The sequence below is a fragment of the Pinus tabuliformis genome, chromosome 5_2 (assembly GCF_031772625.1).
Source record: "Pinus tabuliformis cultivar Carrire ecotype Pingquan chromosome 5_2, CPIR1, whole genome shotgun sequence".
Taxonomy (NCBI): Eukaryota; Viridiplantae; Streptophyta; class Pinopsida; order Pinales; family Pinaceae; genus Pinus; species Pinus tabuliformis.
This window is the reverse complement of record NC_142306.1, coordinates 174728991-174754849: the sequence shown is the minus strand read 5'-3', so window position 1 is coordinate 174754849 and position 25859 is coordinate 174728991.

Here is a 25859-nt window from a genome sequence, read left to right as displayed (position 1 = left end):
TCGGAATATCAGGATATCAGAGGACTAGTGAGCACTCTTCTTCATAAGACCCCATATGGTAGGCTCTGAACAAAATCAACAATACTAAGGGAATAGGCCCTCGAACCTCAAATCATCACTTCACACCATTATATCAAGAGGAACCATGAATTTCTTAACACTACAAAATCCCTCAAACCAAGCTTCCTTTGGGTAAAGATAACGACAATACTTCATATTAACAATTGGCAATTTTTCTATCAAGTGACATGCCTGAGCACTAAGATATCACAAAATTCAACCAAAACTTCACTTCTCATACTCATGGTAGCCAATGTGTCGAGGGATCTAAGCTCTAAAGCTACAACATCACACTTCTATGACCAGGCACGAAAACCATGCACTTACTAGGGCTCAAGATATTGATGAATCTAGAAAACTTGTCTTTGCCAAATTATGAATATGGTGATATGTTGAGGGATTTAAGCCCTTAGGTGTTATAGCTTATCACAAAATGGCCATAGGATGTGACCAAGGGTTGTAGGTATATTGGATATTGTCAACTTTCCAAAACAACAAAGGAGATACTCACCAATCAATATGGGTAGTGTGGAACCTAGAAGCAAAATTGTGATGTTGGAATATCGATATATCAAGAAAAATAGCAATGCATACCTTTAGAAAGCTCCAATATGTCGAGGGTCCGATATGATGAATTATCAAATGATGATGATTTCTCTGTCCCTATAATTGATGGAGGTGGTCTGAATACTTTTCATCTGTGAGGTTTCTATGTTATATGAAAATTTTTGGGTTCTTTCATAAATAAACCACATATTACCTCTCTCACGCATCAAAATATTTTTGCAACTCCTCAGCTCTATCCCTTTCCTATGCTCCTCTCACAATAGCTCTTGAAGCCTCTTCTTCACCACTTCTTTAACCCTTGCATTCTGCACCTCAAAATTCATACTCCTTTGTAACTTCACACCTCTGTTCCTCAGAATACTTGTTCTTGCTTTCACATAGACTCACATCTCCATTAATTATGCTCACCAATCTAGATACTTATAGGATTTGGCACTTAAGTTGGGTTGATTGGTAAAAGTTGTATCCTAGATTCAATGGTTGTTTTAAGGAGCCGACATGAACAAAATTGGGCCAATATTGACTTGGGTCCAATATTCCTTGCACTCATCTTAACTTGGGTCCATGCTTCCACTATCTCGAGTCCATTATTTCTCATCGTAATACTTTGGGTTTCATTGACATATCAAAAGGGTCTCATGGGTCTCCCTCTAGCTTTGATATCACTGGAAACAAAAGGGTCTCATTGGTTCCCCCCCAGCTTTCAAATTAGTGACAACATAATGTGCAATAGGTGAAACCTAGGAAGAGTCTACTAAATGCTACTAGTATTTTGAACGAAATTCTCCTCAATCCAAACTTGATGCTAGATAATGGCCTAAAGAAGACTCCAATGTCTAGGTTAGAAACAATAGGTCTCTCAAAATCCCACAAGACAAGGGGATTTTCATTTAACAATGAACCCAAAGATAAATCCACTTGAGATTTATGCTTTAAAGGGAACTCAATATATAAAATAATGTGTCCTGCATTTCTCCCACAATAGGGGTCTAGACCTAATGTATGTTGGAAGGAAATCGTACATGAGGAAAAAAGCAAGCCACCTCACTGGCATGCCTAACTCATTTACTCCTAGGCACGCCTAGCTCATTTACTCCTAGGCATGCCTAATTTAACTACGATATGATACTCACATCATTCAAACATTGGGTATTGTATTGCAAATTTTGCTCAGTCTGTGAGAAAATCATGACAAGGGATGATGAAGTATAGTGGTTCCTCATGAGACAAATGAGGGTGGCATCACTAGGTGTATATGTCCCCTCTCTGGTACCACTTTATACTCTATGCATGTTTGTTGTTTGTTAACAGAAGCGATGGTATTGGCTTTGTCATACAGGAATCACAATGCCCATCACACTTATTCTCTCATCACACTCTTTAATTGGTCCACTCCTTAGTATTATATGGCTATCTTGGTGCTAGACAATATGCTTTACCTTTGGTTTCACATTCGGACACCCTCACACTCCTCTATTTATTGGATGGATAGGGACTTTCAATTTGCCACTCAGTTTCATAGTCATGGTGAGGCCCTTTCATAACACAATTTTCTTTATCACCTTTTATCTGCTTCAGTAACACAATGTAAAGGTAATTTCAGAATTTGTAATCTTTGGTCAAGCAACTGCTTCTTCTGATGGAGCTTGAATTTGTTCGCAAAGAAACTTTCAAGCAAAGAATCAGGTCGGTGGACTCAGAGCTCTTCCTCTTGGTGCATGCAAATTCAAGTCCTCATCCTACTCCAACAAAAGGTTAGGCATTGGCATTTCCATGACAGATTCATCCACCTCTTTAGGGCATTAGAAGAAATTTTAGCCTAAAAGTGCCTATGAAATTTTCATGTAAGCTCCATATCATAATATGTAAACCAATCAAAATCCTCTAAATTTAAAAAGAGGTACATGTAAATATTTTGGAGGGAAGAGAAGAAAAACTATTTTTTTAATTGTTGTATATCTCCTTATAGGTTTACTCAAATTTCAAGTGTAGACGCTTGTTGAAAGTAAAATTAAATTCCGCATCCAACGAGTACCCATTATGCATACTTTTGAAAAGACCCACATTGATAAAAATTGAATATACATTTAAAAAAACATGTTGAAGACATTTTTTTTAATGTATATTCAAATTTTATCAATGTGGGTCTTCTCAAAAATATGCATAATGGGTACTCATTGGATGCATAATTTAATTCTTCATCCAACAAGTGTCTACACTTAAAATTTGAGTAAACCTATAAGGAGATAAGACACAATTACAATTAAAAAGTAGTTTTCTTCTTTTCCCTCCAAAATTTATAACTCTTATTTTATTATTTTAACTATTATTTTTTTATTTTTTCCTTAGGAGGCAACTTTTAGGGTGAAATTTCTTCTAATGTGAATAGTAGAGGGCCTCATGGTACACTATGGCAGGGGCCGCTGTGCATAGATGGTTTGGCCCCAAGTGGCATTCAAGGCTCGAAATCGGGGACTATTATGTGGGCGTGTACATGTATGGCCCTGTACATCTACCTCTGGAGTCTGAAGGACTTTGACCTCAGATGGGTGTGGCTACGAAAAATATGGTTCATGGATAGAAGAAGGAAAACCATCCGATGGACAAAGGCTTGGGCGCCATGGATGGAAGATGGTTCATGGTTCCTCGATCATGTCTCCCAGCGACACATCAGCTACACAACCTATGTGGGATATCAGGTTATCTTATGGCATGTTACTTTGTTTTAGTTGGTAATGAATAATGACTGACAATTTTTGTTATGTACAAGTGTCTTTGTGGCACGAAGCCAGTATTTTTGTATCTCTTGGCATAACATTAGGCATCATAATTTCTTTTTTATTTTTTCTGAAGAGTTGATCAGAAAAAACATTTGCAATTTGAAGAAACTAAATATGTGGTTTTGGGCCGGTTCCCCTTTAGGGCGGCCATTCACACATAGCCATATCCAATGTAATATTTTAAATCAATAATATAAAGTCGAGCATTAAGCAAAAAAGAAGAAAAAAACCTGTCCTGCATTTAAATTTAAATATTCTACCAAAGCTAAATCAGAGAAAATCATATACACGACCCATCACAAATGGTTCCAACCAATAGAACAAGAGAAAATTTCAAACATACAAGAGAATTAAAACCCGTCAAAATGAAATCACTAGTGTGCCTATTTTTTTTTTAAGTGGTCACCATAGTCCCACAACAAAAACTCACTATAACTCCAAGCTCTATAATACCTAGAGCATAAATACATGCTCACATGACATTGGTATTGTAGTGTGTCCTCCAAGCTCCTATATAGAAACAAGGAGAATAATGCTCTAACTATGTACTCATGAGAACTTTAAGGCTCATGGGATTGACCACCAATTCAAAGGAATAAATCAAGATATAAAACAAATGTTGCTACCACAATTTTTCATTTGAACTTCAATCTCTAAATTCATGGATATTAACCCATTGATTTGTGATGGAATTATGATATCTTTTAACATCAAAGGAGGTTTCCATGAAGAAGCTTGATTCCTTTTTATCCTTGGCTATAATGTTGGCTAGCTTGTTATTCAAGGGAGTTGCTTTGCCAATCATGGCTTTAATTATTACCATAGTGTCCCCATCTATCTTTGTAGATCCAATCCTCTTTTCCTAACTATGAGGATGAATTTTATGGTGGATAGATATGATTTTCTCTTATATTTGAGACATGTGTATCTTCTTGTTGGAGATGGAGTCTTTAAGACGTTGCTTAGAGATGGAGTATTTGGATGAAATATGTATTGGACTTCCTCTTAATAGAAATCGAGCGAAGCATTCACATGATTGTTGATAGCTTGACCGAAACTCATGCATAAAAAGCCTCAAACAATCTTGGAACAATACCCCTTGCAAGTGGATAAATCATTTTTCCATCCAACATCATTGAGGAGCTTGACCAAGCCTCAAACAATCTTGGAACAACACCCCTGTCAGTGGATAAATCATTTTTCCATCCAACATCATTGAGGAGCTTGACCATGCCACAAACAATCTTGGAACAACACCCATGCAAGTGGATAAATCATTTTTCCATCCAACATCATTACACTTGACCTCAACCTAGCTACACAGATTATGGTCATCTCTATACAATTTTTACCATTAAAAATATGGTGATATATAAATAAATAAAAATCTCTTTAAACCAAAATCAATACACTTATACTCTTCAAACCTATAATACATTTTTAATAAATAATTAAATATAATATTATTATAATTATTATGAAATAAACCAAATTTATGTTTAATATTTTGAATTGATTAAAAATAAATATTTTAAATAGATTAAAAATAAATATTTTAAATAATGAAAAAAACCAATCTCATTAAAAGTTATATATATAATTCCCTTAAAGCCAAAACCAAAACCATTATCTCTTCCTTTTAAAAAATTGGTTCCATCATTATGCATTCAAAACAGCCCTGACTCAATTTCTTTGGACGTTTCCTTAGGGTAATGAAATTGTTCTGAATGCCACAAGAAATTTGGTTCCACCATTATGCATTCAAAACAGTCCCGAGTCAATTTTTTTGGACGTTCCCTTAGGCTAATAAAAGCATTCTGAATGCCACCAGAATTCCGGACGCCAGGCTACCCTGTCAAAGTTAAACGATCTCTCTGGACCAGAAAAAGATAGATTAAGCCATGCCCTTTAAACTGTGCGTTTGAGGCCAGGAAACGACGCTGGCGTGGCATGCAGGCCAGCCTGTCTGCCATTGTAATCATGTCTGGCACTTACACCAAGGTGTCAGCTATGAAAAAGAAAGTATGAGTACATTCTGATGAAAGCTGCCTCAAAATTAGTCCTTCCAAACGGACTTTTGGTTGAAATACAAATATCAGCCATCAGTGGATTCATCAGAGTTCCCACTATAATCTTAAGCTGTATGACCAGAGGAATAATGGACAGAAAATGGGCAGTGGCCACCACTGTGATATCAATTGATAGCTATCAGCCATCGCCTTCTTGAAGAAAAAGTGGGCATGGATTGCAAGGATTTTATGGCGAATCCACCCCTGAAAGAAAGCAGTACAGTCAGGGCTGGTTGGTAAGAAAGAATCATACTTTATCTGCAGCTTAATGAATATGTGTATCTCTCCAGAAACAAACAATATCTTTTGAAATAACGAGCACCGCCCATTTCATTTTGTGATATGTAAGCTAACGCTGGATTGATGTGGCAAATTGACTAACATCTAACATGTCACATCGATGTTATAGGCTAGCTTATATGGGATCATACATCCCATAGGCTTTATGATAGGCTAGCTTACATGGGATCATACATCCCATAGGCTTTATGATTATGATAGGGTATTAAGGTTGGAATTTCAAAACAAGTTTATTAGTTAAATTTTACAGTTTTCATATTTTTTTAGTCAATTTTTAAAGTTTGAAGGAAATATTTTAGTTATATTGTAATTTTTTTGCAAACTTTTTAATTATATTTGAACAATAAATCACTTTATGATAGTCAATTTAGTCATCAAATTTTATTTCTGTAAAATATATTTATTCTATGTTGTATTTTTATATGTTGTCTCCTTATATAGTCAATGATAAATAACATTTATTCTTAACACTAGTCACTTGTCAGGGATAGTTATCCACATCACTATGCAATATCACTACGTAAGATTCTCAAAATTTAATGATCTATGTACAACATGCTGTAACATTAACCTTACTTAGCAACTTGGATATTGCTCACCCAACCAAACACACCACTAAAAAAACTTCTAGATAGATGTGTCTTATTTCCAAGACATCAATTAAATCACATAATTATATCTCCATTTAAATTTGGTAGAAGGATCACTTGGGGATTGAGTTTGAACAATACACACCACTAAAAACAACATGTATAGATAGATGTGTCTCATTTCCAACCACATAATTGTATCTCCATTTAAATTTAGTACAATGATCACTTGGGGATTGCGTTTGGACAATACTTATGAGGATCAGTGAGTGTTGCCAAGTGGTGGTTATTGCTCATTAGAATTAGATTTAGGAGGGGAATTTCATTTGCCTTTTAAAAGGATGACCTTCAAGGTCAATTGACTAAACAATGACAAGAGGTAAGAGTTCTATACTTTGTTGATGACGATGATGATGGTTAACATCCACTGAGACCAAACTTTGTTCTATCGGACCTAAAGAAACGAATTATTATTTAGTTTGATTTAAGAGGGTTGAAGCATAATATGAATAATAATAATTAGTTTCATACATATTAATATTGAAGAGATTTGGAAACACAAATATTGTTTTAGATATTAAAGGTAGTTCTCAAGTATGTAAACATAAACATTGTTGTAGATAAAAAATAAAAAATAAAAAACAATTGCTTACAAGTAATTTAAGGGAATTTAATAAATTTTCTTTAAAATATCAAAAAAATAAAAACATCAATTTTTAGAGTTTTTTTTTTTTTTAATTTTTGTTTTCCTTAAATTGTTAAGGTTTTTTTATGCATTTGTTTATGAACAGAAAAAATAAAAAGAAACTAGATAGAAAATAACTATTGCAATTATAGACCCGAAAAGCACATTCTATAGTCCAATACAAGAGAGATGTGTAGTTCCTTACTTGTTCAACTTCAAATTGGCATGTGTTCTTTTTAGAATATATATATATATATATATATATATATATAACAGTATGAACTATAATAAAAACAAACATTTTAATGAAAAGCAGTCCAAAAAATTAATAATCTCATTATTATTATGAAGGACATTTGGTAAACATATTTTACTTTCAGGGTTATTCATAAATAAAATATGTGAATGTCAATGTGAAGTAGCACAATTTTATACCAATTTAAAGAAATAAAAGTAAAAAGAATTTTAAAAAATCTATATTTTCACTTTTAAGTATATTTTACTTTCACTCTTATTCATATTTTCACATTTCTCTAACCAGTTTTCAGTTGGAAGGAAACATTTTAACTATATTTGATGATGGTAAATCATCCCATGATGTATCAATTTATCCACCAAATTCGATTTTGTGGAGTATTTTTTTGCTATGTTGTATCCTTATATATTGATAATGATAAATAACATTTATTCTTAATACTAACTAGAAATGGTATCCACACCACTATACAATATCAACAATACATGGTATATAGGCTATGAAATTCTCATAGTTTAATAATTTATATACAAACGTTGTAACATTAAACATTGGTTAGCAATTTGGATATTGCTCACCCCAACCAACACACCACTAAAAATAATAACAACTTGAATATTACTTACCCCATCCAAACACACCACTAAAAATATGTCTAAATAGATGTGGCTCTTTTGCAACCACATCAGTTATGTAATTTACATGGGGATTGCTTTTGGACACTAGGTATGAGGATTAGTGAGCTCATTAGAATTGGATTTACGCAGGGGAATTTTCATTTGCCTTTTAAAAGAAGGTGAATTGACTAACAATGACTAGAGGCAAGAGTTTTACACTTCGTTATAAGAGGCTTGAAGTTGAAGTATTACATGAATGATAGTAATTAGATTCATGCATATCAACATTGAAGAGATTTGGAAATACGAATATTGTGCCAAATATTAAAGGTAGTTCTCAAGTATGTAAAATAAATATTGTTGTATGTAAAAATAAATATTGTTGTAAATAAAAAATAAAAAATAGTTTATAAGTAATTTAAGGGAATTTAATGAAAAAAATTAATATCAAAAAAATAAAAACATTAAATTTTTAAAGATTTTTTTTGAAACTTTTGTTTTCCTTGTTAAGTTTTTTTAAGCCTTAGATTTTATGAAAGGAACAAGAAAAAGAAATTAGATACAAAATAATTAGTGCAGTCAGTGGGCTAAGAAGTGCATTCTATAGTCCAAGACAGAGAGAGATGTGTAGTTCCTTACATACTCTATTTCAAATTGGCACATGTTCTTTTTAGAATGAATATATATATATATATATATATATATATATATATTAAAACAAGGTCTGAATTATAATAATAATAAAAAATGAATATGCATGTTTGCTTAATTTTAATTAAAAGTACTCCAAACAATTAATAATCTAATTCTCAGTGTTGGTTCATATTATCATTATGAAGGAGATGTGGTAAACATATTTTTCTTTCACTCTCATTCATAAATAAAATATGTGAATGTCAATGTGGAGTAGCACAATTTTATACCAACTTAAAGAAATAAAGTAATTAAAAGTAAACAAAAAAAAAAAAAAACTTATATTTTCTCTTTTAAGTATGAGGAAGATGTATATTTCTTTTATATATATATATATATATATATATATATATATATATATATATATGTTAAATGCCGGGTTAAGTAATATTAATGTGTATTTTTTACCAATGTGATCCATAAATAAAAAAATTCAATGCCCATGTTAAATAAAATATTTCAAAATCTCATTCTCATTGGTTCATACTATCATTATGAAGGAGATGTGGTAAACATATTTTACTTTCACTCTTATTCATAAATAAAATGTGTGAATGTCAATGTGAAGTAGCACAATTTTATACCAACTTAAAGAAATAAAGTAATTAAAAGTTAAAAAAAAAAAAAAAAAATCTTATATTTTCACTTTTAAGTACGAGGAAGATGTATATTTCTTATACCTTTTAAAAATATTTCTTTTTAAAAATGCAAGTAAAGTAATATTAATGTGCATTTTTTAATAATGTGATCCATAAATAAAAAAAATTCAATGCTCATGTTAAATAAAATATTTCAAAATGGCATTCTCAATGTTGGTTCATATTATTATTATGAAGGATATGTGGTAAACATATTTTACTTTCACTCTCATTCATAAATAAAATTTCAATGCACATGTTGAATAAAATATTTCAATCTCAACTATGTACTTATTATACATGGTTAAAAAAGAACAATGTATATAATACACCCTACTACAATATTATTCATAGTTACGGAATCGAACTATCGACAAGGGGGCCTCCATCAAAGTAGTCGCTTGTCCGCATCGGGCAAGGGCCAAAGCATCAAACCTCCGCGTTATTGGGTGGAGGTGAGCCTGTCGAACTCTCGACAAGGGGGAGAGGTAGTTGAAGGTTTGGAACATGCATTTAAAGGTCATAGGTCAAGCAAGTAGTTTCAGGGTACTCAAGTTGTATGGGCTAAGATGAAGGGGAATAGCTCAAGTTGTATGGGGCAAAGACGGCATGACACAACCTTACCTTAGATGAAGCCAGAGCCCAGCCAGAAGCTAGCAAGATAAGCCTTCACCCAGCCCCCCAGCCTTAAGCCCTACCTGGCTTAATCAATCGGTTGGTAAGGGCAAGCAGTACTCCCTCCATCCATAAACTAAGTAAAACAAATCCATTACAACAAAGTTCATCATGTCACTTATAAGAATTGAACCTATGTAGGGAGCAAAATAATTATTACTCTCAACCACTCACCCATTGTTTTTGAATTTATATAGACACCCGAGTATAATTAGTAAAATGTAAGCATTTTGTTTACAGAAAATGGTAATTGTGCAAAACTCTCTCACTTTGACATGTTTCAAAAAGAAATATTTAGTATTAAAAGATTCTTTTAAGGAAAATGACCTATTTTCCTCTTGCAAGTATAGTCAAGGACCTTAAGCCCATCCCCTTTATGAAAAATCATGTAATGGCACTTGAAGTATCACTTGGGGATCAAATACCCCATAAAAGGACATGTGTTATGGTTAGAGGGATTTTTCATAGTGCTTGAGGGCTAGAATGTTTATTTTCTTGTATAAGGCCCTTATTTTCCTTTTTCACTATGGTCGAGACTGTTAGATCCATCACTACTACCCAAAACAAATTAATGGTAGCCATATCCACCTTAAATTCCAAATATCCCATAGAAAGGTTCTGTGTTGTATCAATGTATCTTTTACCATGCTCAAGCTTGAGAAGATTTCTCAAATGCCCAAGGACCTTGCTATACTTTCATAACTATTGTCAAAAAGTAAATACCCATCAATGTTGCTAAAAAAATCATAATGTCCCCTAGTAACTGACTTATGGTTGAAATATTCCCAAGAGATGCAGAGTTTTGTAGATTGTAAGTGTTTTTCATGGTGATTGAGATTAAGAATTGTCATGTAGGGCACAAGGCCATTGTTTTCGATTTATAACATGGGTTATACCTCTAGACCCATTCTTTATGCACAACTAACATAGTCAATGGTGCCCACAACACCCTCGGAGTCAGTTGATAACTAACAAAGGTCAAATATGGTGGTTTGTGGACTTGTTCATGGTGCTTGAGCCTAAGAAGCAAGGTTTAGGTATAGATTGTCTTACTTCCCTCTCACTATGGTCATGAGCATGAAACCCATACATGATGCCCGAGCTTTCATAATGGTACCCATATACAACTCTAATATCAAAGACTCCCTAGAGAGGGCTTGTGTCATGGTTTCTAGGTGTTGTTCTTTGCGCTAAAAGTTGAGAAGGTTTAATTAAGGCTTAAGACCATTGTTTCCCCCAACAACTATGTTTATGCCTTAACACACATTGCTAGCGCACAAGACTTACTCATGGTACCTACATCCCAGTCAAAAGTCAAATCCCCCTTACAATGTTATTATTTGTTTGTTTGAGTACCTACTAGAGGTTCTTAAGCTTAAGAAGCTTCAATAAGATTTTAAAATAGTTTTTAGTCTTTAATCAAGGTTAAGTCCCTACAAACCATCCATGATGTTGTTTTGTGTCTTATGATATGTTCATAGTGGTGAAGCATGAGAAGCTAAGTTCAGGACCTAAGATCATTGTTTCTCTCCCCTGGCCATGGTTAAGGGCCTACACCTATTGTTTCCCTACCATGATTGTGGTTAAGACATTAATACCTATCCATCATGTGTAAAACATATTAATAACTCCCATAATCAACTCTTAGGCTAAAGACCCCCTAGTAAAGGTTCATGACACTATGCCTACATTTTGTTGATGGTGCTTAAGCTAGAGAAGGTTTGATTAGGATTAAGGTCCTTATTCCCCCCCTTGACCATATTTAGGCATCAAGACCCACTTTCAATGTACAAAAACAACTCATGACACCCATATCCCACTCATAGGCATGCAAAGGAGCCCTATAAAGGACACATGTGTTGGCTCAAGGATATGTTCAAGGCTCTTGAGCCTTAGAATATTCAATAATATCTTAATATGCTTGTTTTCCTTAACTATTTTCAAGGCCTTGTATCCTATTGATCTGATTTAGAATATTAGATTGTTGTGCTAAGGTCCTACTGAGATTGGAAACAAAATGTTTCAATTGTGCTTAAGGATTCATGAATTTTTGCAAGTGAAAAATGAGCTTTTATGTTAATTTTATGAGCAATTAAACATAAATAAGAGACTGAACAATAGCATAAACATGTACAGAACATCATCAAAAACACATTACAACAAGAACGTGATAAAGGAGTTCACCCCTCTTTGGCTACATCTCCTTGGTTCAACTTCAAATGGCTTGGGCCTCTCTATTATGCTCAAAATTGTAAAAAGACATGTTTACAATGCTCAAGTGCTTCTCAAACCTGCTCCAATGAGTCCATAATACTCAAACAATGGTACCACAGCCTCCTTCTGCTCCTCCTTTGGTCCAAAACTACCTTATTTATGACTTCTTCCAGTCTTTCCACAATTCCCTCCTACAAATTTGGCTAATTGCTAGTTAAATTCATTATTTGGATTTAATTATGGAAGTCCCGCCAACTTCCCTACCAACGAACCTATCTATTTGCGGTTAATGTAGAAATTTTGAATAATTTAACACATATTCACAGAGATTATCTTGATCATGTACTATTGCGGAATACATACACAATACATAAGCTCCTCTAAATTGATCATCAATATAGCAGCATCAATAACAATAAAACATCAAGAGAATTCACACATTAACACAGTATGTATCCCGGGGAAAGCATCTCGCTAAAAACCCCAACTATCTGTATATTAATGATTGAGTCATGTAACATTACACAGCATAATACTTCTCACAAGTATCTCCACCTCTGTTACACACAATACAGCTCAGATCTGATCTCCAAATCTCTTCCACTGCTTGCCTGCCTCCACTGCTCAATACCTGCTTAAGAACTGATGAGAATGGCTCACCAAACTCGTTTTTCACCTGCAAAATAGTCACTCACACTTTTTTTGGACGTGAGAACAAGCTATAATGTGGGCAAATACGTGAGCAAACTCATTGGCATACTCAATCCCTTGATTGTGCAAGATCTGGTGCACAACTATAGTCACAATTGATAGCAATATGATTCTCTACCACCTGTCCCTGTTGAACTGAACATGCACGGACATGCAACTGAGTTAACTGATGTATTCATTAGTTGTATTATGAGTTAATAACTTGTGAATTAATTAATAACTAATTCACCCAACTCATCTCTAGTCTATTTGCCAGTTAGACTAAATACAACCAGTTTAACAAAGCTAAATTGAACACAACTCCATCAACTCCACCAAACTCAACTGATTGAGTTCTAACTGAAGTCATGCATGCAACAACTCAACTGACTCATAAGAAAAGCGTATTTCCTTCTGACAGCTGCATGTGCCACCTCTGTAGCTCAAACTGAAGTGCTCCAAGAGAATAAGATTAAGTTTATAGTCCAAATATTATTGTGAGATAATAATATTTGACTTTTCTATTTTTGACAGCCAGTCTAAAAATAGACTTTGATCACTCACACTCTCATCAAAAATAGAAGTCCATCTATTTTTTTCCCAACTTGATCAATCATCCATAAACAGCAACCTGCAATCCATAGACATGATCCATATGTCTAAAAATAGACATAGTCTAAAAATAGACTTGCGCCAAAAATAGCCTGCGTGCCCACTTAGTGAAGGCGACTCTTTTCACTAAGCTCCATCATCTTGTTGCAATCTCAACACTCCCTCTCGACAAGATATGAATTATCAGCAACCCCTACCCTACCTCGGTGGTACTCGAATTTTCTCCTGGTGAGAGCCTTCGTCAGAATATCAGCATCCTGATCCTCCGTTGGAATGTATGAAAGCAACATGATCCTCCGCTGCACACAATCTCTGATATGATGGTACCTGATGTCAATATGCTTAGATCTATCATGAAATACAGGATTAGTCGAGAGTTTAATGCAACTCTGGTTATCACAGTAAATCACAGTAGGATCCAAATGAGAACCGAACAAACCAACTAGGATCTTCCTCATCCATATAGCCTCGCATGCAGCCAAACTTGCTTCCATATACTCGGCCTCCGCTGAACTGAGTGCCACAGATCTCTGTTTCCTGCTGTACCAAGAAACTGTTGTCGATCCAATATTGAAGACCCCTCCTGATGTGCTCTTTCTATATGTTGGGCTCCCTGCCCAATCTGCATCCGTGAAGCCACATAGCTTCACCTCATCCTCCTGTCTGTACCACAAACCATATCCTGATGTGCCTCTCAAGTAGCGCAATACATGCTTGCCCGCCTTCCAGAAGAGCTTGGTAGGCTTAACCATAGCTTGTGAAAGTTGGTTAACTGCATAGCATATATCAGGTCGTGTATTGACCAAATACATCAGCGACCCCACCAACTGTTGATAAAAAGTGGCATCCACTTCTTCTCCCGAAGTGGCATCCTCCTTCTTCCAACCTCTAGGAAGAGGAGTATCAACAGGCTTGCAGCCATGCATGTTGAACTTCTCCAGTATCTCCCGAGCATACTTGCCCTGAGAAACAAACAGTCCACCACTGCGCTGCCATATTTCCAATCCCAGGAAATAGTGAAGGAGGCCCAAATCCTTCATCTCAAACTCTGTAGCAAGATCCTTCTTGCATGAAAGTATCAACAACTCATCACTCGTTAGAATCAAATCATCAACATACAGTACAATGATAAGCAACTTACCCTCCACCACAATCTAGTATAGGTTCGATTCCGCCTCGCTCTTGGAGAATCCAAGTCTTGTGAAATAGTTGTCTATCCGTGTGTACCAAGCACGTGGTGCTTGCTTCAACCCATACAGCGCTCTCTTGAGCCTACACACATGCGACTCGCTGTTGAATACTTCAAAGCCTTCGGGTTGCTCAATGTACACCTCCTCCTCAATGACTCCGTTGAGGAACGTAGTCTTCACATCCATCTGATGAATGTGCCATCCCATCTGCGCTGAGAGAGCAAGAATCGTCCGTATGGAAGAATACCTTGCGACAGGTGCAAAGGTCTCCTCATAATCGATCCCCTCAATCTGTGAAAAGGCTCGAGCAACAAATCTTGCCTTGTACTTCTCCACACTCCCGTCAGCTGCCTGCTTAACTTTGTAGATCCATCTCGAACTCACCACTGATTTCCCTTCCGGTCTAGGAACAATCTCCCATGCACTGTTTCTGACAATAGAATCATACTCTTCCACCATGGCGTCTACCCATGCGGGATCCTCCACAGCTTCCTCGAAAGAGGATGGCTCAGTCACAACACACTTGCTCATAAGAGCCATGTATCCAGTGTACCGATTAGGTGACTGTCTCTGCCTGCGTTGGGCTGTAGGTGGTCCTACAACTTTCTCTGCATCTTGAGCCAGTCGCTCAGCTTCTGTCAAGCGCTTTCGCCCTCTGATGGTTGGTGCTGCATGAGTGGTCTCTTCCACTCCATGAACCTCATCCTGTGGCTGATCCACGTTCTGAAGCTCATCCTTAGGAACTAATAGCTCCTCATCTACATGCAAGTGTAGCTCCCTCTCAAGCGAACACTTCATGGCTTTCTCCTCCTGAAATTTTATATCATGTCGCACAACAGTTTTACCGCTGTCTGGCAAATACACACGATAGTTGTGGGGCGTATCAGTGTATCCCACAAATATCCCAACCTCTGCGGTCGGCTCCAACTTCTTCCTGGCATCCTTCGTCACATGCATGTAAACGTTAGCACCAAAAATCCTCAAATGAGAAAGATCAGGCTTCTTACCAGAATAAGTCTCCTCAGGTGTACTCATGCCAAGTATCCTATGAGGACAACGGTTCTGCACATAAACTGTTGTATTGCATGCTTCCACCCACAAGTGAAGGGGTAGGCCCTGATCATGCAACATTGCCCGTGCAGCACCCACAATCGTTCTGTTCTTCCGCTCAGCTACCCCGTTCTGCTGTGGGTTATGGGGAGCTATGAGCTCTCTACGAATCCCTTCTGTCTTGCAGAAATCCTTGAACTCGTCCGAGATATATTCACCACCATTATCGCTCCTAAGAGCCTTCACCTTCTTCCCCGACTCCTTCTCGACCAGTGCTTTGAATTCACAGAACTTTGAATATGTCTCGCTCTTCTTCTGCATGAAGAAGATCCAGCACTTACGAGAGAAATCATCAACAAAAATCACATAATACCTGTGTTTTGTTGTCGAAGCAACTGAGAAAGGTCCACACACGTCTGTGTGAATTCTCTCAAGGATCGTTGTGGCGCGACTATCCTTCTCGTGAAAGGTGGCTTTCACAAGCTTCCCCAAAGTACACCCCTTGCACTGATCTGACTGCGCAAGTGTGCCTTTAGGAAGCCCTGTAGTGATCTGCTGCAGTATCTTCAAGGCTCCATGGTGAAGGTGACCCAATCTCCTGTGCCACAACTCGCCATCATCTCGGCTCACCAATCCTTCTGCCTTGCCTGCCATTGTTGCACATGCATCTACATGCAACTAATAAAGGTTCCTCACTCGAACCCCTATCTTCTGGGTCTCACCAGTTGTCTTGCTGTGCAGGAAGGCGTTTCCCTCGTTGAAAACAACATCATACCCCTTGTCTTGTAACATCGCCACTGAGATGAGATTCTTCTTCAATCCTGGAACATGCATGACTTCCTTCAATACAAAGGTTTACCAAACTCCCTCTCAAAGGAAATGGTACCGATACTGGTCACAATGTATCTACCATCATCGCCCATCTCGATGTGCACTCCAAGATCTTTGTCCTCCAGATCAGAGAACAAATCTCTATCTCCCGTCATGTGAAAAGATGCACCACTGTCCAAGAACCACACTGATCCCATCACACTTGAAACCAAGCATGCGATCAATGAAAAATCAAGCTCAAACTGTGAGGCTAGAGCCTCTCCTGCTGAAGATCCAGCAGCCTGCTTGTTCTTCTTCTTCTACGGACAATTAGTGGCATAGTGTCCGTGCTGGTGACAGTGAAAACACTTCACCTTGGACATATCCTGCTTCTTGCCTTTCGCATCGAAATGAGAATCTTTCTTGCTCTTCCCTTTCTTTGCTTTGGCAGCCAAAGCGCAATTCTCTTCATCAGATACCTTTGATGAAGATCCATTCTCACCTTTATTGTTACTGAGTTTATCCTTGAGCGCCAGGTCGCTCTTGCTTTGGAATAACATTTGCAATCCGTTGAAAGACATTTCAAAACCACTGCTGCAAATTCGATTTCCACCAGCTCCAACTCAACTGCCTCGGATCTAAGATTCGTGAGAACACAATATTTCTCGTACAGAGAATGACTGTATGGGCATTCACCGGATATCTCACCTTCCAAAGGAAGGATGAATCCAGAGGCTACCTGGCCCGATTACAGACTCTGCCTGAAGAAATAGAATGTAAACACTTCCTGAATAGTAGATCTGATGATCAACAGCTCTGATACCATGTAGAAACTTTTTCTACAATTATCTAGCTCTGATACCATGTAGAAATTTTGAATAATTTAACACATATTCACAGAGATTATCCTGATCATGTACTATTGCAGAATACATACACAATACATAAGCTTCTCTACGTTGATCATCAATATAGCAGCATCAATAACAATAAAACATCAAGAGCATTCACACATTAACACAGTATGTATCCCGGGGAAAGCATCTCGCTAAAAACCCCAACTATCTGTATATTAAAGATTGAGTCATGTAACATTACATAGCATAATACTTCTCACAAGTATCTCCACCTCTGTTACACACAATACAGCTCAGATCTGATCTCCAAATCTCTTCCACTGCTTGCCTGCCTCCACTGCTCAATACCTGCTCAAGAATTGATGAGAATGGCTCACCAAACTCGTTTTTCACCTGCAAAATAGTCACTCACACTTTTTTTGGACGTGAGCACAAGCTATAATGTGGGAAAATACGTGAGAAAACTCATTGGCATACTCAATTCCTTGATTATGCAAGATCTGGTGCACAACTATAGTCACAACTGATAGCAATCTGATTCTCTACCACCTGTCCCTGTTGAACTGAACATGCACTGATATGCAACTGAGTTAACTGATGTATTCATTAGTTGTATTATGAGTTAATAACTTGTGAATTAATTAATAACTAATTCACCCAACTCATCTCTAGTCTATTTGCCAGTTAGACTAAATACAACCAGTTTAACAAAGCTAAACTGAACACAACTCCATCAACTCCACAATCAACTCCACCAAACTCAACTGATTGAGTTCTAACTGAAGTCATGCATGCAACAACTCAACTGAATCATAAGAAAAGCGTATTTCCTTCTGACAGCTGCATGTGCCACCTCTGTAGCTCAAACTGAAGTGATCCAAGAGAATAAGATTAAGTTTATAGTCCAAATATTATTGTGAGATAATAATATTTGACTTTTCTATTTTTGACAGCCAGTCTAAAAATAGACTTTGATCACTCACACTGTGATCACTCACACTTTCATCAAAAATAGAAGTCCATCTATTTTTTTCCCAACTTGATCAATCATCCATAAACAGCAACCTGCAATCCATAGACATGATCCATATGTCTAAAAATAGACATAGTCTAAAAATAGACTTGCGCCAAAAATAGCCTGTGGGCCCACTTAGTGAAGGCGACTCTTTTCACTAAGCTCCATCATCTTGTTGCAATCTCAACAGTTAAGGCTGAGTGGTCACCTGCAAGGTGGTTAGGTCCAGTGGTTAAGGCAACAGTTCCATCTTGTGGCAGTAAGGTGGCGTTCACATGCCATGGTTAGTTCATAATAATACAAACCCGCTTGCATTGATAGTTAAGAACCGTCATGCAGGCACAACGGTAGGCCTTAGCACTATGAAACGGGAGGTCGCAGGATCAAGTCCGGCCTCTGACCTGTCTTTCCAACCAATATTTTAGCCGACCATAAGGAGGACATGTGGCAGCCATAAACTATCGGCACCAATAGTTCCATCGCAAATCGCAATCAGCGGGAACTAGGGAAATACATATAACAGAACTTTTCACTTTGCAATATGCAATTGTGATATCGCAATTGAAACCTGATCTTGTCAGGGCTGATTCTGTAACACTTCCATTCTACGATGTGTCATTGTGATCATTGCATCACAACCCTGACATGCTCTGGGGTTGACTCTTTAATGTCTTCCTGGTTGCGATGTGCAGTTGCGATTATCATATCGTACATTGGCCTGCTCTAGGTCCGATTCTTTAACGCCGAACCTCCGTCGATATGCGATTTGTGAAATTCGGGGCCAATGGCGGCCTGCCACTTGGCGCTTCCCCATTCGATGAAGAGTCCTACCACATCATCTTCTCCTGCCATCTGTCTAAGTCAAACCTGAACTTTGACTTCCTCTAACTTGTTCATATGGGATCAGATTCGAGTTTCGTTCACATCGTTGGAATCAGGATGACGATCACTTCGATCTGAAGCTAAGTTTATCAAGATTCTGCCACTTTGAGTTTTGAGCCTAATTTTGAGCACTTGATCACTCCTCCCCACTAGAAGCCTTTTGGACCCCAAAAGATCACTTTCAATTGTCTAGCAGGTGAGGGTACAGTTCCCTCACCTTTCCAACCTCTATCCATTTGTCTTTTAAAGGATTTGTACCCTTGAGCCCCACTCGAAGATAGTCAATACTTCCCCTTTTTGATGTTCTTGTTCTTCTGTCAAGTATAGTGTCTTGCTAAAGCTCATCAAGGAATTCTGGGGAAAATTATTCAATAGATGGAATTTGAATATTCTCTCCTTGATCTTAAATCAAAGGAGTCTCATACAACCTTAAATTATCAACATTAACAACAACATAAATTTGCATATCTGAAGGAAAATCTAACCTGAAGGCATTGTTACCAATCTTTTCGAAAATTCTGAATGGACCATATCTAATTGGTTTTAGCTTTTTACCTTCTCCTTGGAGCCTCTCTTTGTTAATGTGAATCCAAACTTCATCACCAACTTGGAACTTATGATCTTGACTATGCTTGCCATGCCTTGCTTTGTACTTTCCTTGGCTTTTCTCATGATGTTCTTGAACCTTTTGGTGTACAAATTGGATTTGTTCATTGAACTTTCTTTCTTTGTCTATGTCTCTATGACCTTCAATAGCACATATTTGCCAAAAATAAAATCTAAATGATATTTAGGAAAGTATCCCAAGCATGCCTCAAATGGCGAAGTTTGACTTGAAGAGTGCTTGGCTCGGTTGTAAGCATGTTGAATATGGTGCAATTGTTCATCCCATAACGTAGGATGCTTGCTGTAATACCCACGAAGAAGATGTATCACTGTTTTGTTCACCACTTCTGTTTGACCATCTGTTTGTGGATGAAAATTTGTACTCTTTTCCAATTTGGTGTCGATGAATCCCCATAAGCTTGACCAAAAATTCCCAACAAAGTGAGAATCTCAATTTGTAACAATGGATGTGGGCAATCCAAAATGCACCCAAACATTCTGAAATAATAATTGAGCAGTTTGTTCAGCGGTAACTTGATTTTTACATGGCATCAAAATACACATTTTGTTGAACCTATCAACAACTACATACAAATAATCATTACCTCTTTTTGACAATGGAAGACCTCCTACAAAATCCATACAAACACTCTCCCACATTCATGAAGGAACTGGAAGTGGTGTGTACAATCCTAACTTCCTATTTCTAGGCTTACTGATTACACATAATGAACATCCTTTAATAAAATGAGAAACAGTTTCAAGCATACAAGGCCAATAACAATACCTTTGTAGATGTGTCACCACCTTACTTACACTGAAATGACCAGCAATAAGAGAAGTATATGCCTCTCTTATGATGTTAACTCTTTTTCCCTGTGGAATACAAAGCTTGCCAAGATGGTACAACAAATTATCTTGAAAAATAATCCAATTCCTCTACTTGGTTACCTTGACTCAAGCTTGTGTAAACATTTTCAAGTCATTATCTAATGCATATTACTCAATATAGCTTTCATGTAAAACATAATTATGCTTGAGTAAAGTAGTTGCACTAATAATAGGCCTAGAAAGCATATCAACAACTTTATTGTAGATACCTTTCTTATACCTGATTACCAAGTGGAATTGTTGAAGAAAACCCATCCATCGGAAGTGCCTTGATTATTGCAACTTTGATTGTGATTGCAAGTATTGCAATGGTTGATGATTAGTGTGAATGACTGTTTCCTTACCCATCAAGTAGTGTTTCCATTTTTTCACACTTTTCACAAATGCATACAATTCCTTGTCATATGTAGGATAGTTAATCACTACACCATTAAAATTTTCCGAATGAAAACAGATAGGCTTACCATGTTGCATGAGGACTGCAACCATGGCATAGTCGCTAGCATCAGTCTGAATCTCAAATAACTGTATTAAGTCTGGAAGTGCAAGTACCAGAGTCATACTGATATTTTCCTTCAATGCGTCAAAGGCCTTTTGGTGTTTTCCTCCCCACTGAAAAACCTTCTTCACACTTATCAACGCATGCAAAGGAGCATCTATAAGAGAAAAATTAGCAATGAATTTCCTCCAATATTGGGTTGCCCCCAAAAAAAATCTTGCCTTAGTAACTTTCTTGGGCCTTGACCAATTCATAATGACATCAACCTTGGAGGGATCTATTTTCAACTCACCTCCCCCAACAATATGACCCCAGTAAACTAAAGAAGTTTTTCCAATCTTGAACTTTGACATCTTAAGATAAAATTGTTCTTTTTTCAAGACATCAAGTACTTTTCTTACATGCATGACATGTTCATCACGATATTTACTGAAAATTAAGATGTCATCTAAGTATATTATGACAAACACATCAATAAATGGCCTCAATGCATCATTCATCACATGCATGAATGTAGTGGGAGCATTACATAAACCAAACGGCATAACTAGCCATTCAAACAAACCTTGTTTTGTTTTGAATTTTGTCTTCCAAATGTCTCCTTCAACTATTCTAATTTGATGGTAGCCACTTCTTAAGTCCAGCTTAGTAAAATACTTTTCATCTTTCAATTGATCAAGTAAATCATCTATTCTAGGCAGTGGGTAATGGTTCTTTACCGTAATTTTGTTCAATGCATGAAAGTCCACACACATGTGCCATGTTCCATCCTTCTTTGGCACCAAGACAATAGGTGAACTGCATGGTGAGGAAGATGATCTAATGATCCCTTTATTCAAAAACTCTTGAATTTGCTTCTTAATTTATGCGCTTTCCATCACTAACATCCTATACATGCCAATGTTAAGAAGAGGACAATCTCACTACAACTGTATCTCATGTTGGATTCCTCTCTTGGGAGGTAAGCCCTTTGGTTCCTGAAACATCTCATCATATTGGTTAACTATGTCAACCAATTCAGATTTCAAATTTGAATCACAACCTTTAAAAGCTTCATTATCAACATCTTTCTTGGGTTTGATCATTAGAAGCACAAAACTCTTGCTCGAATTCCCTAGTCTTTTCATCTACCATGCATTAACAAGCAAAAGATTTATTTTCTTGCTATGAGCTCTCATAATATATTCTACTCCATCTTTGAATAAATAATATGTGTTTTCATGTCTATGGAATGTTGGCATTATGATTCAAGTGTTGTCCTTGATGGCAACTCACTCAGAGGATGGTACAGATGCTCAGAGGTTGGTACAGGTGATGGCAACTTAATCAGAAGACAGATCTCAGTACAGCATGCCAAGGAAGCTCATACACGCCGTTTCGTTAAGCCCAAGTCGCGTGTACACGCTACTTATATTCATAAAAAGCGCGTGTATGTGGAAAGGTTCCTTTGGTCCATGGTGGTTAGTCCTTGGAAGTTGTGCCTATGGTTTCGGACCATTGTGTCTCGACGGGCGTGTCGATCCCTAGTTTTGAAGTTGATGGTATTGTGTTACTATGGTTTTGGCTCTTGGTATTTAGCTAGGCCTAAGACTATATAAGGAGAAGAAGATCATTAGGCAAAATCATCTTTCGACAAGGGCTTGAATATCTAAGAGTGAAAGAGATCTGATTTGCAGGTGCTGGGTTGCTTGATCTAAGCCAAGGAGAGATCACATTGGTTGATGGAAGACTAGATCTAAGGATAGATCGGGATCTAATGGTTTGAAATGCACTATCATGATATGGTTGATTATGCTTATTTCTAGATCTGGATATTGTCGCAATGCTATGTTCTGGGTCTAACTAATGTCTGGTACAGCTGCAAATTGAGAAAGTTTATTTTTAGATCTGTACGCAGGTTGGATTCGGTAAAAGAGCGTGTATACGCGGGTTTGGCTCCTTGAAGTAGCGTATATCTTTTGAAGCTTGTTTTGGGGTTTACAGTGAGGTCTGACAGTTATTGCAGAGTTCTGTAGTCTGCTCTGTGTTCTGATAACTGGTGATTGACAAGGTTCAGTGGTTCAGTGATTCAGAGTTTGGTTGTTTTATGCTTCAATGATCTGTTGTGGAAATTGAATGAATTGTGGTCTTCAGATTGTAATGTTGTGCTTCAGGAATATTCAAGTCTGAAAATGTATGAAAGGTGATACCTGAAGAAAAGAAGATTGTAGGTCAGCACCTATGTACTAGTATCTTGGCTAGTACAAGAACAAAGGGGGTTGGAGCTCCCTTCCAAGGAAGTTTGGAGAACGAGAGAAGGTTGTAGCCTTCTGCAGGTTGTAGCCTGCGTACTGGTATAAGGCTGCACCAGTACAAAAGATTGTAAACTGAAGTTTCTTAAAGAAGGATAGAGATAACTTGCAGCAGGTGGTTTTCACCCACATTGGGTTTCCACCTTATATCTTGGTGTTCATGTGTGTGGCTTTTGATCCGTTCTGTTATACTGCATCTGCTTACTGTTAATGTGCTGAATAATGTCCTGATGAACTTAACTGAAGAATAAGCTAACTAAGTTATGAGTTTTCTGCTTATACGCTGTTTTATTTAGTCACAGTAGCGTGTACACGCTGTTTTACTTAACTGAAGTAGCGTATATGTTTCTGAGCATTGAAAAGGTTTGATTGATCTGATAATACTGATTCACCCCCCCTCTCAGTATTATTTCCAACAATTGGTATCAGAGCAGGTCCTTCAGGAAGCTTGATCGCTTGAAGGTAGATCATTCATCATGAGCAACTACGAGAAAGAAGCATCAATCAGGCCACCGGTTTTTGATGGAACAAATTTCAATTATTGGAAGGTAAGAGTTACTGCATATCTTCAATCTCTTGGTACAGAAGTTTGGAACATTGTAGAAACAGGCTATGCTTTTCCTTCAGTTACTCCTACAGATCCAGCTGAGAAAAAGACATATGAAACAAATGCAAAAGCAGTCAGTACTCTATTAGGAAGTATATCCCAAACAGAATTCATGAAGGTCATGCACTTCAAATCAGCAAAAGAGATATGGGACAAAATGATCACTAGCTATGAAGGAGATGAACAGGTAAAGGAAGCTAAACTTCAAACTCTCAGGATTCAATATGAGACTCTCAAGATGTATAATGATGAAAGTGTGGCAAATTATTTTCTTCGGGTAGACGAGATTGTTAATTGTATGAAAAATTTGGGTGAAGAAATAAAAGAGACTATAGTAGTTTCAAAGATTCTAAGATCATTATCCCCCAAGTTTGAATCTAAAGTATCTGCAATAGAAGAAAAGGAAAATCTCAAAGTTCTCACTATGTCTCAGTTACATGGAATTCTAACTGCTTATGAAATGAGAAAGGGAGGTCCATCAGACAGAAGGGAAGCTGCTTTTAAGGCATCAGGAAAAGAAGATTACTATGAGGCAAGCCATGTTCCAGAAGAAGAGGAAGAAGAATCAAATTTTGTCAGAAATCTTCAAAGGGGTGCTGGAAGGTTCAGAGGTAAGCTACCTTTCAAATGCTTTGCTTGTGGAAGAGTAGGTCATTATGCTGCAAAATGTCCTAATAAAGATAAAGGAAAAGAACCTGCTAGATGGAATAAGAAACAAAGTGCAAATAAGAAAAGCTACTACACCCATGAAGATAGTGATGGCTTATCAAACAGTGATGAAGATGAACAAGGTAATAAATATAAGCTATTAATGGCATTTGAAGATGATGATTATGAGGATGCTGTAGATGTGGATAATCTCTATAATGAAATTACTAGACTCAAGAGATGCATAGAAGAAAAGAGCGTGATCATTGATACTTTGCAATTTCAAATTGATGAAAAGGAAAAACATCTTGAAAAACTAGAAGGTGAAATTGTTGGTCTCAGAAAAGAAATTGAGAAAACAAAAGCTATTAATCTTAAGTTTGTCAAAGGATCTGAAACTTTGGATGAGATTATCAATGTGCAGCGGTCTCCTCTAAACAAGACAGGTTTGGGCTATAATGGAGAAACCTCTAAAGCATCCACCTCAAAGAGTTATCTTGATGCAGCAAGAAGAAATGAGCAGAAGAACAATGAAGATAATCAGGTAAAGCAGGGACGAATTACAAACAGAAACTATCAGGGACAATCCTTCTTAAGGGTGAACAAAAGCTACAACCAACCACAGGTAAAATCTTCTCAGTTTGGCACAAGAATAGATGAAAATAGAAATTACAATCAGTTGGCTGGTAGATTCAATAACCGCAGAAGCTTCTTCAATGGACAATGCTTTTCTTGCCATAACTTTGGTCACAAAGCAGCTCAATGTGTTGCATATAAAACAATCATGACTAGGGAAGCTCAAAAACAAAGAAGTATGACAGGGATTACAAAGAGGACCTATAACAACTTTTCGGTTCTTGAAAATGAAGTTGAATGTTCTATTTGCAATAATTTTGGTCATAAAGAATCTGAATGCAGGAGCAGGTTTCAGGAGAAAAAGGAACAAGCCACGAGCACCAAAAAATGGAGAATAAAAGAACCTCAGACAGAAAGATGTGGGATAGCGTTTTATGCAGAAGGACAGGAAAATCTATGGTACATTGACAGTGGATGTTCGAAACATATGA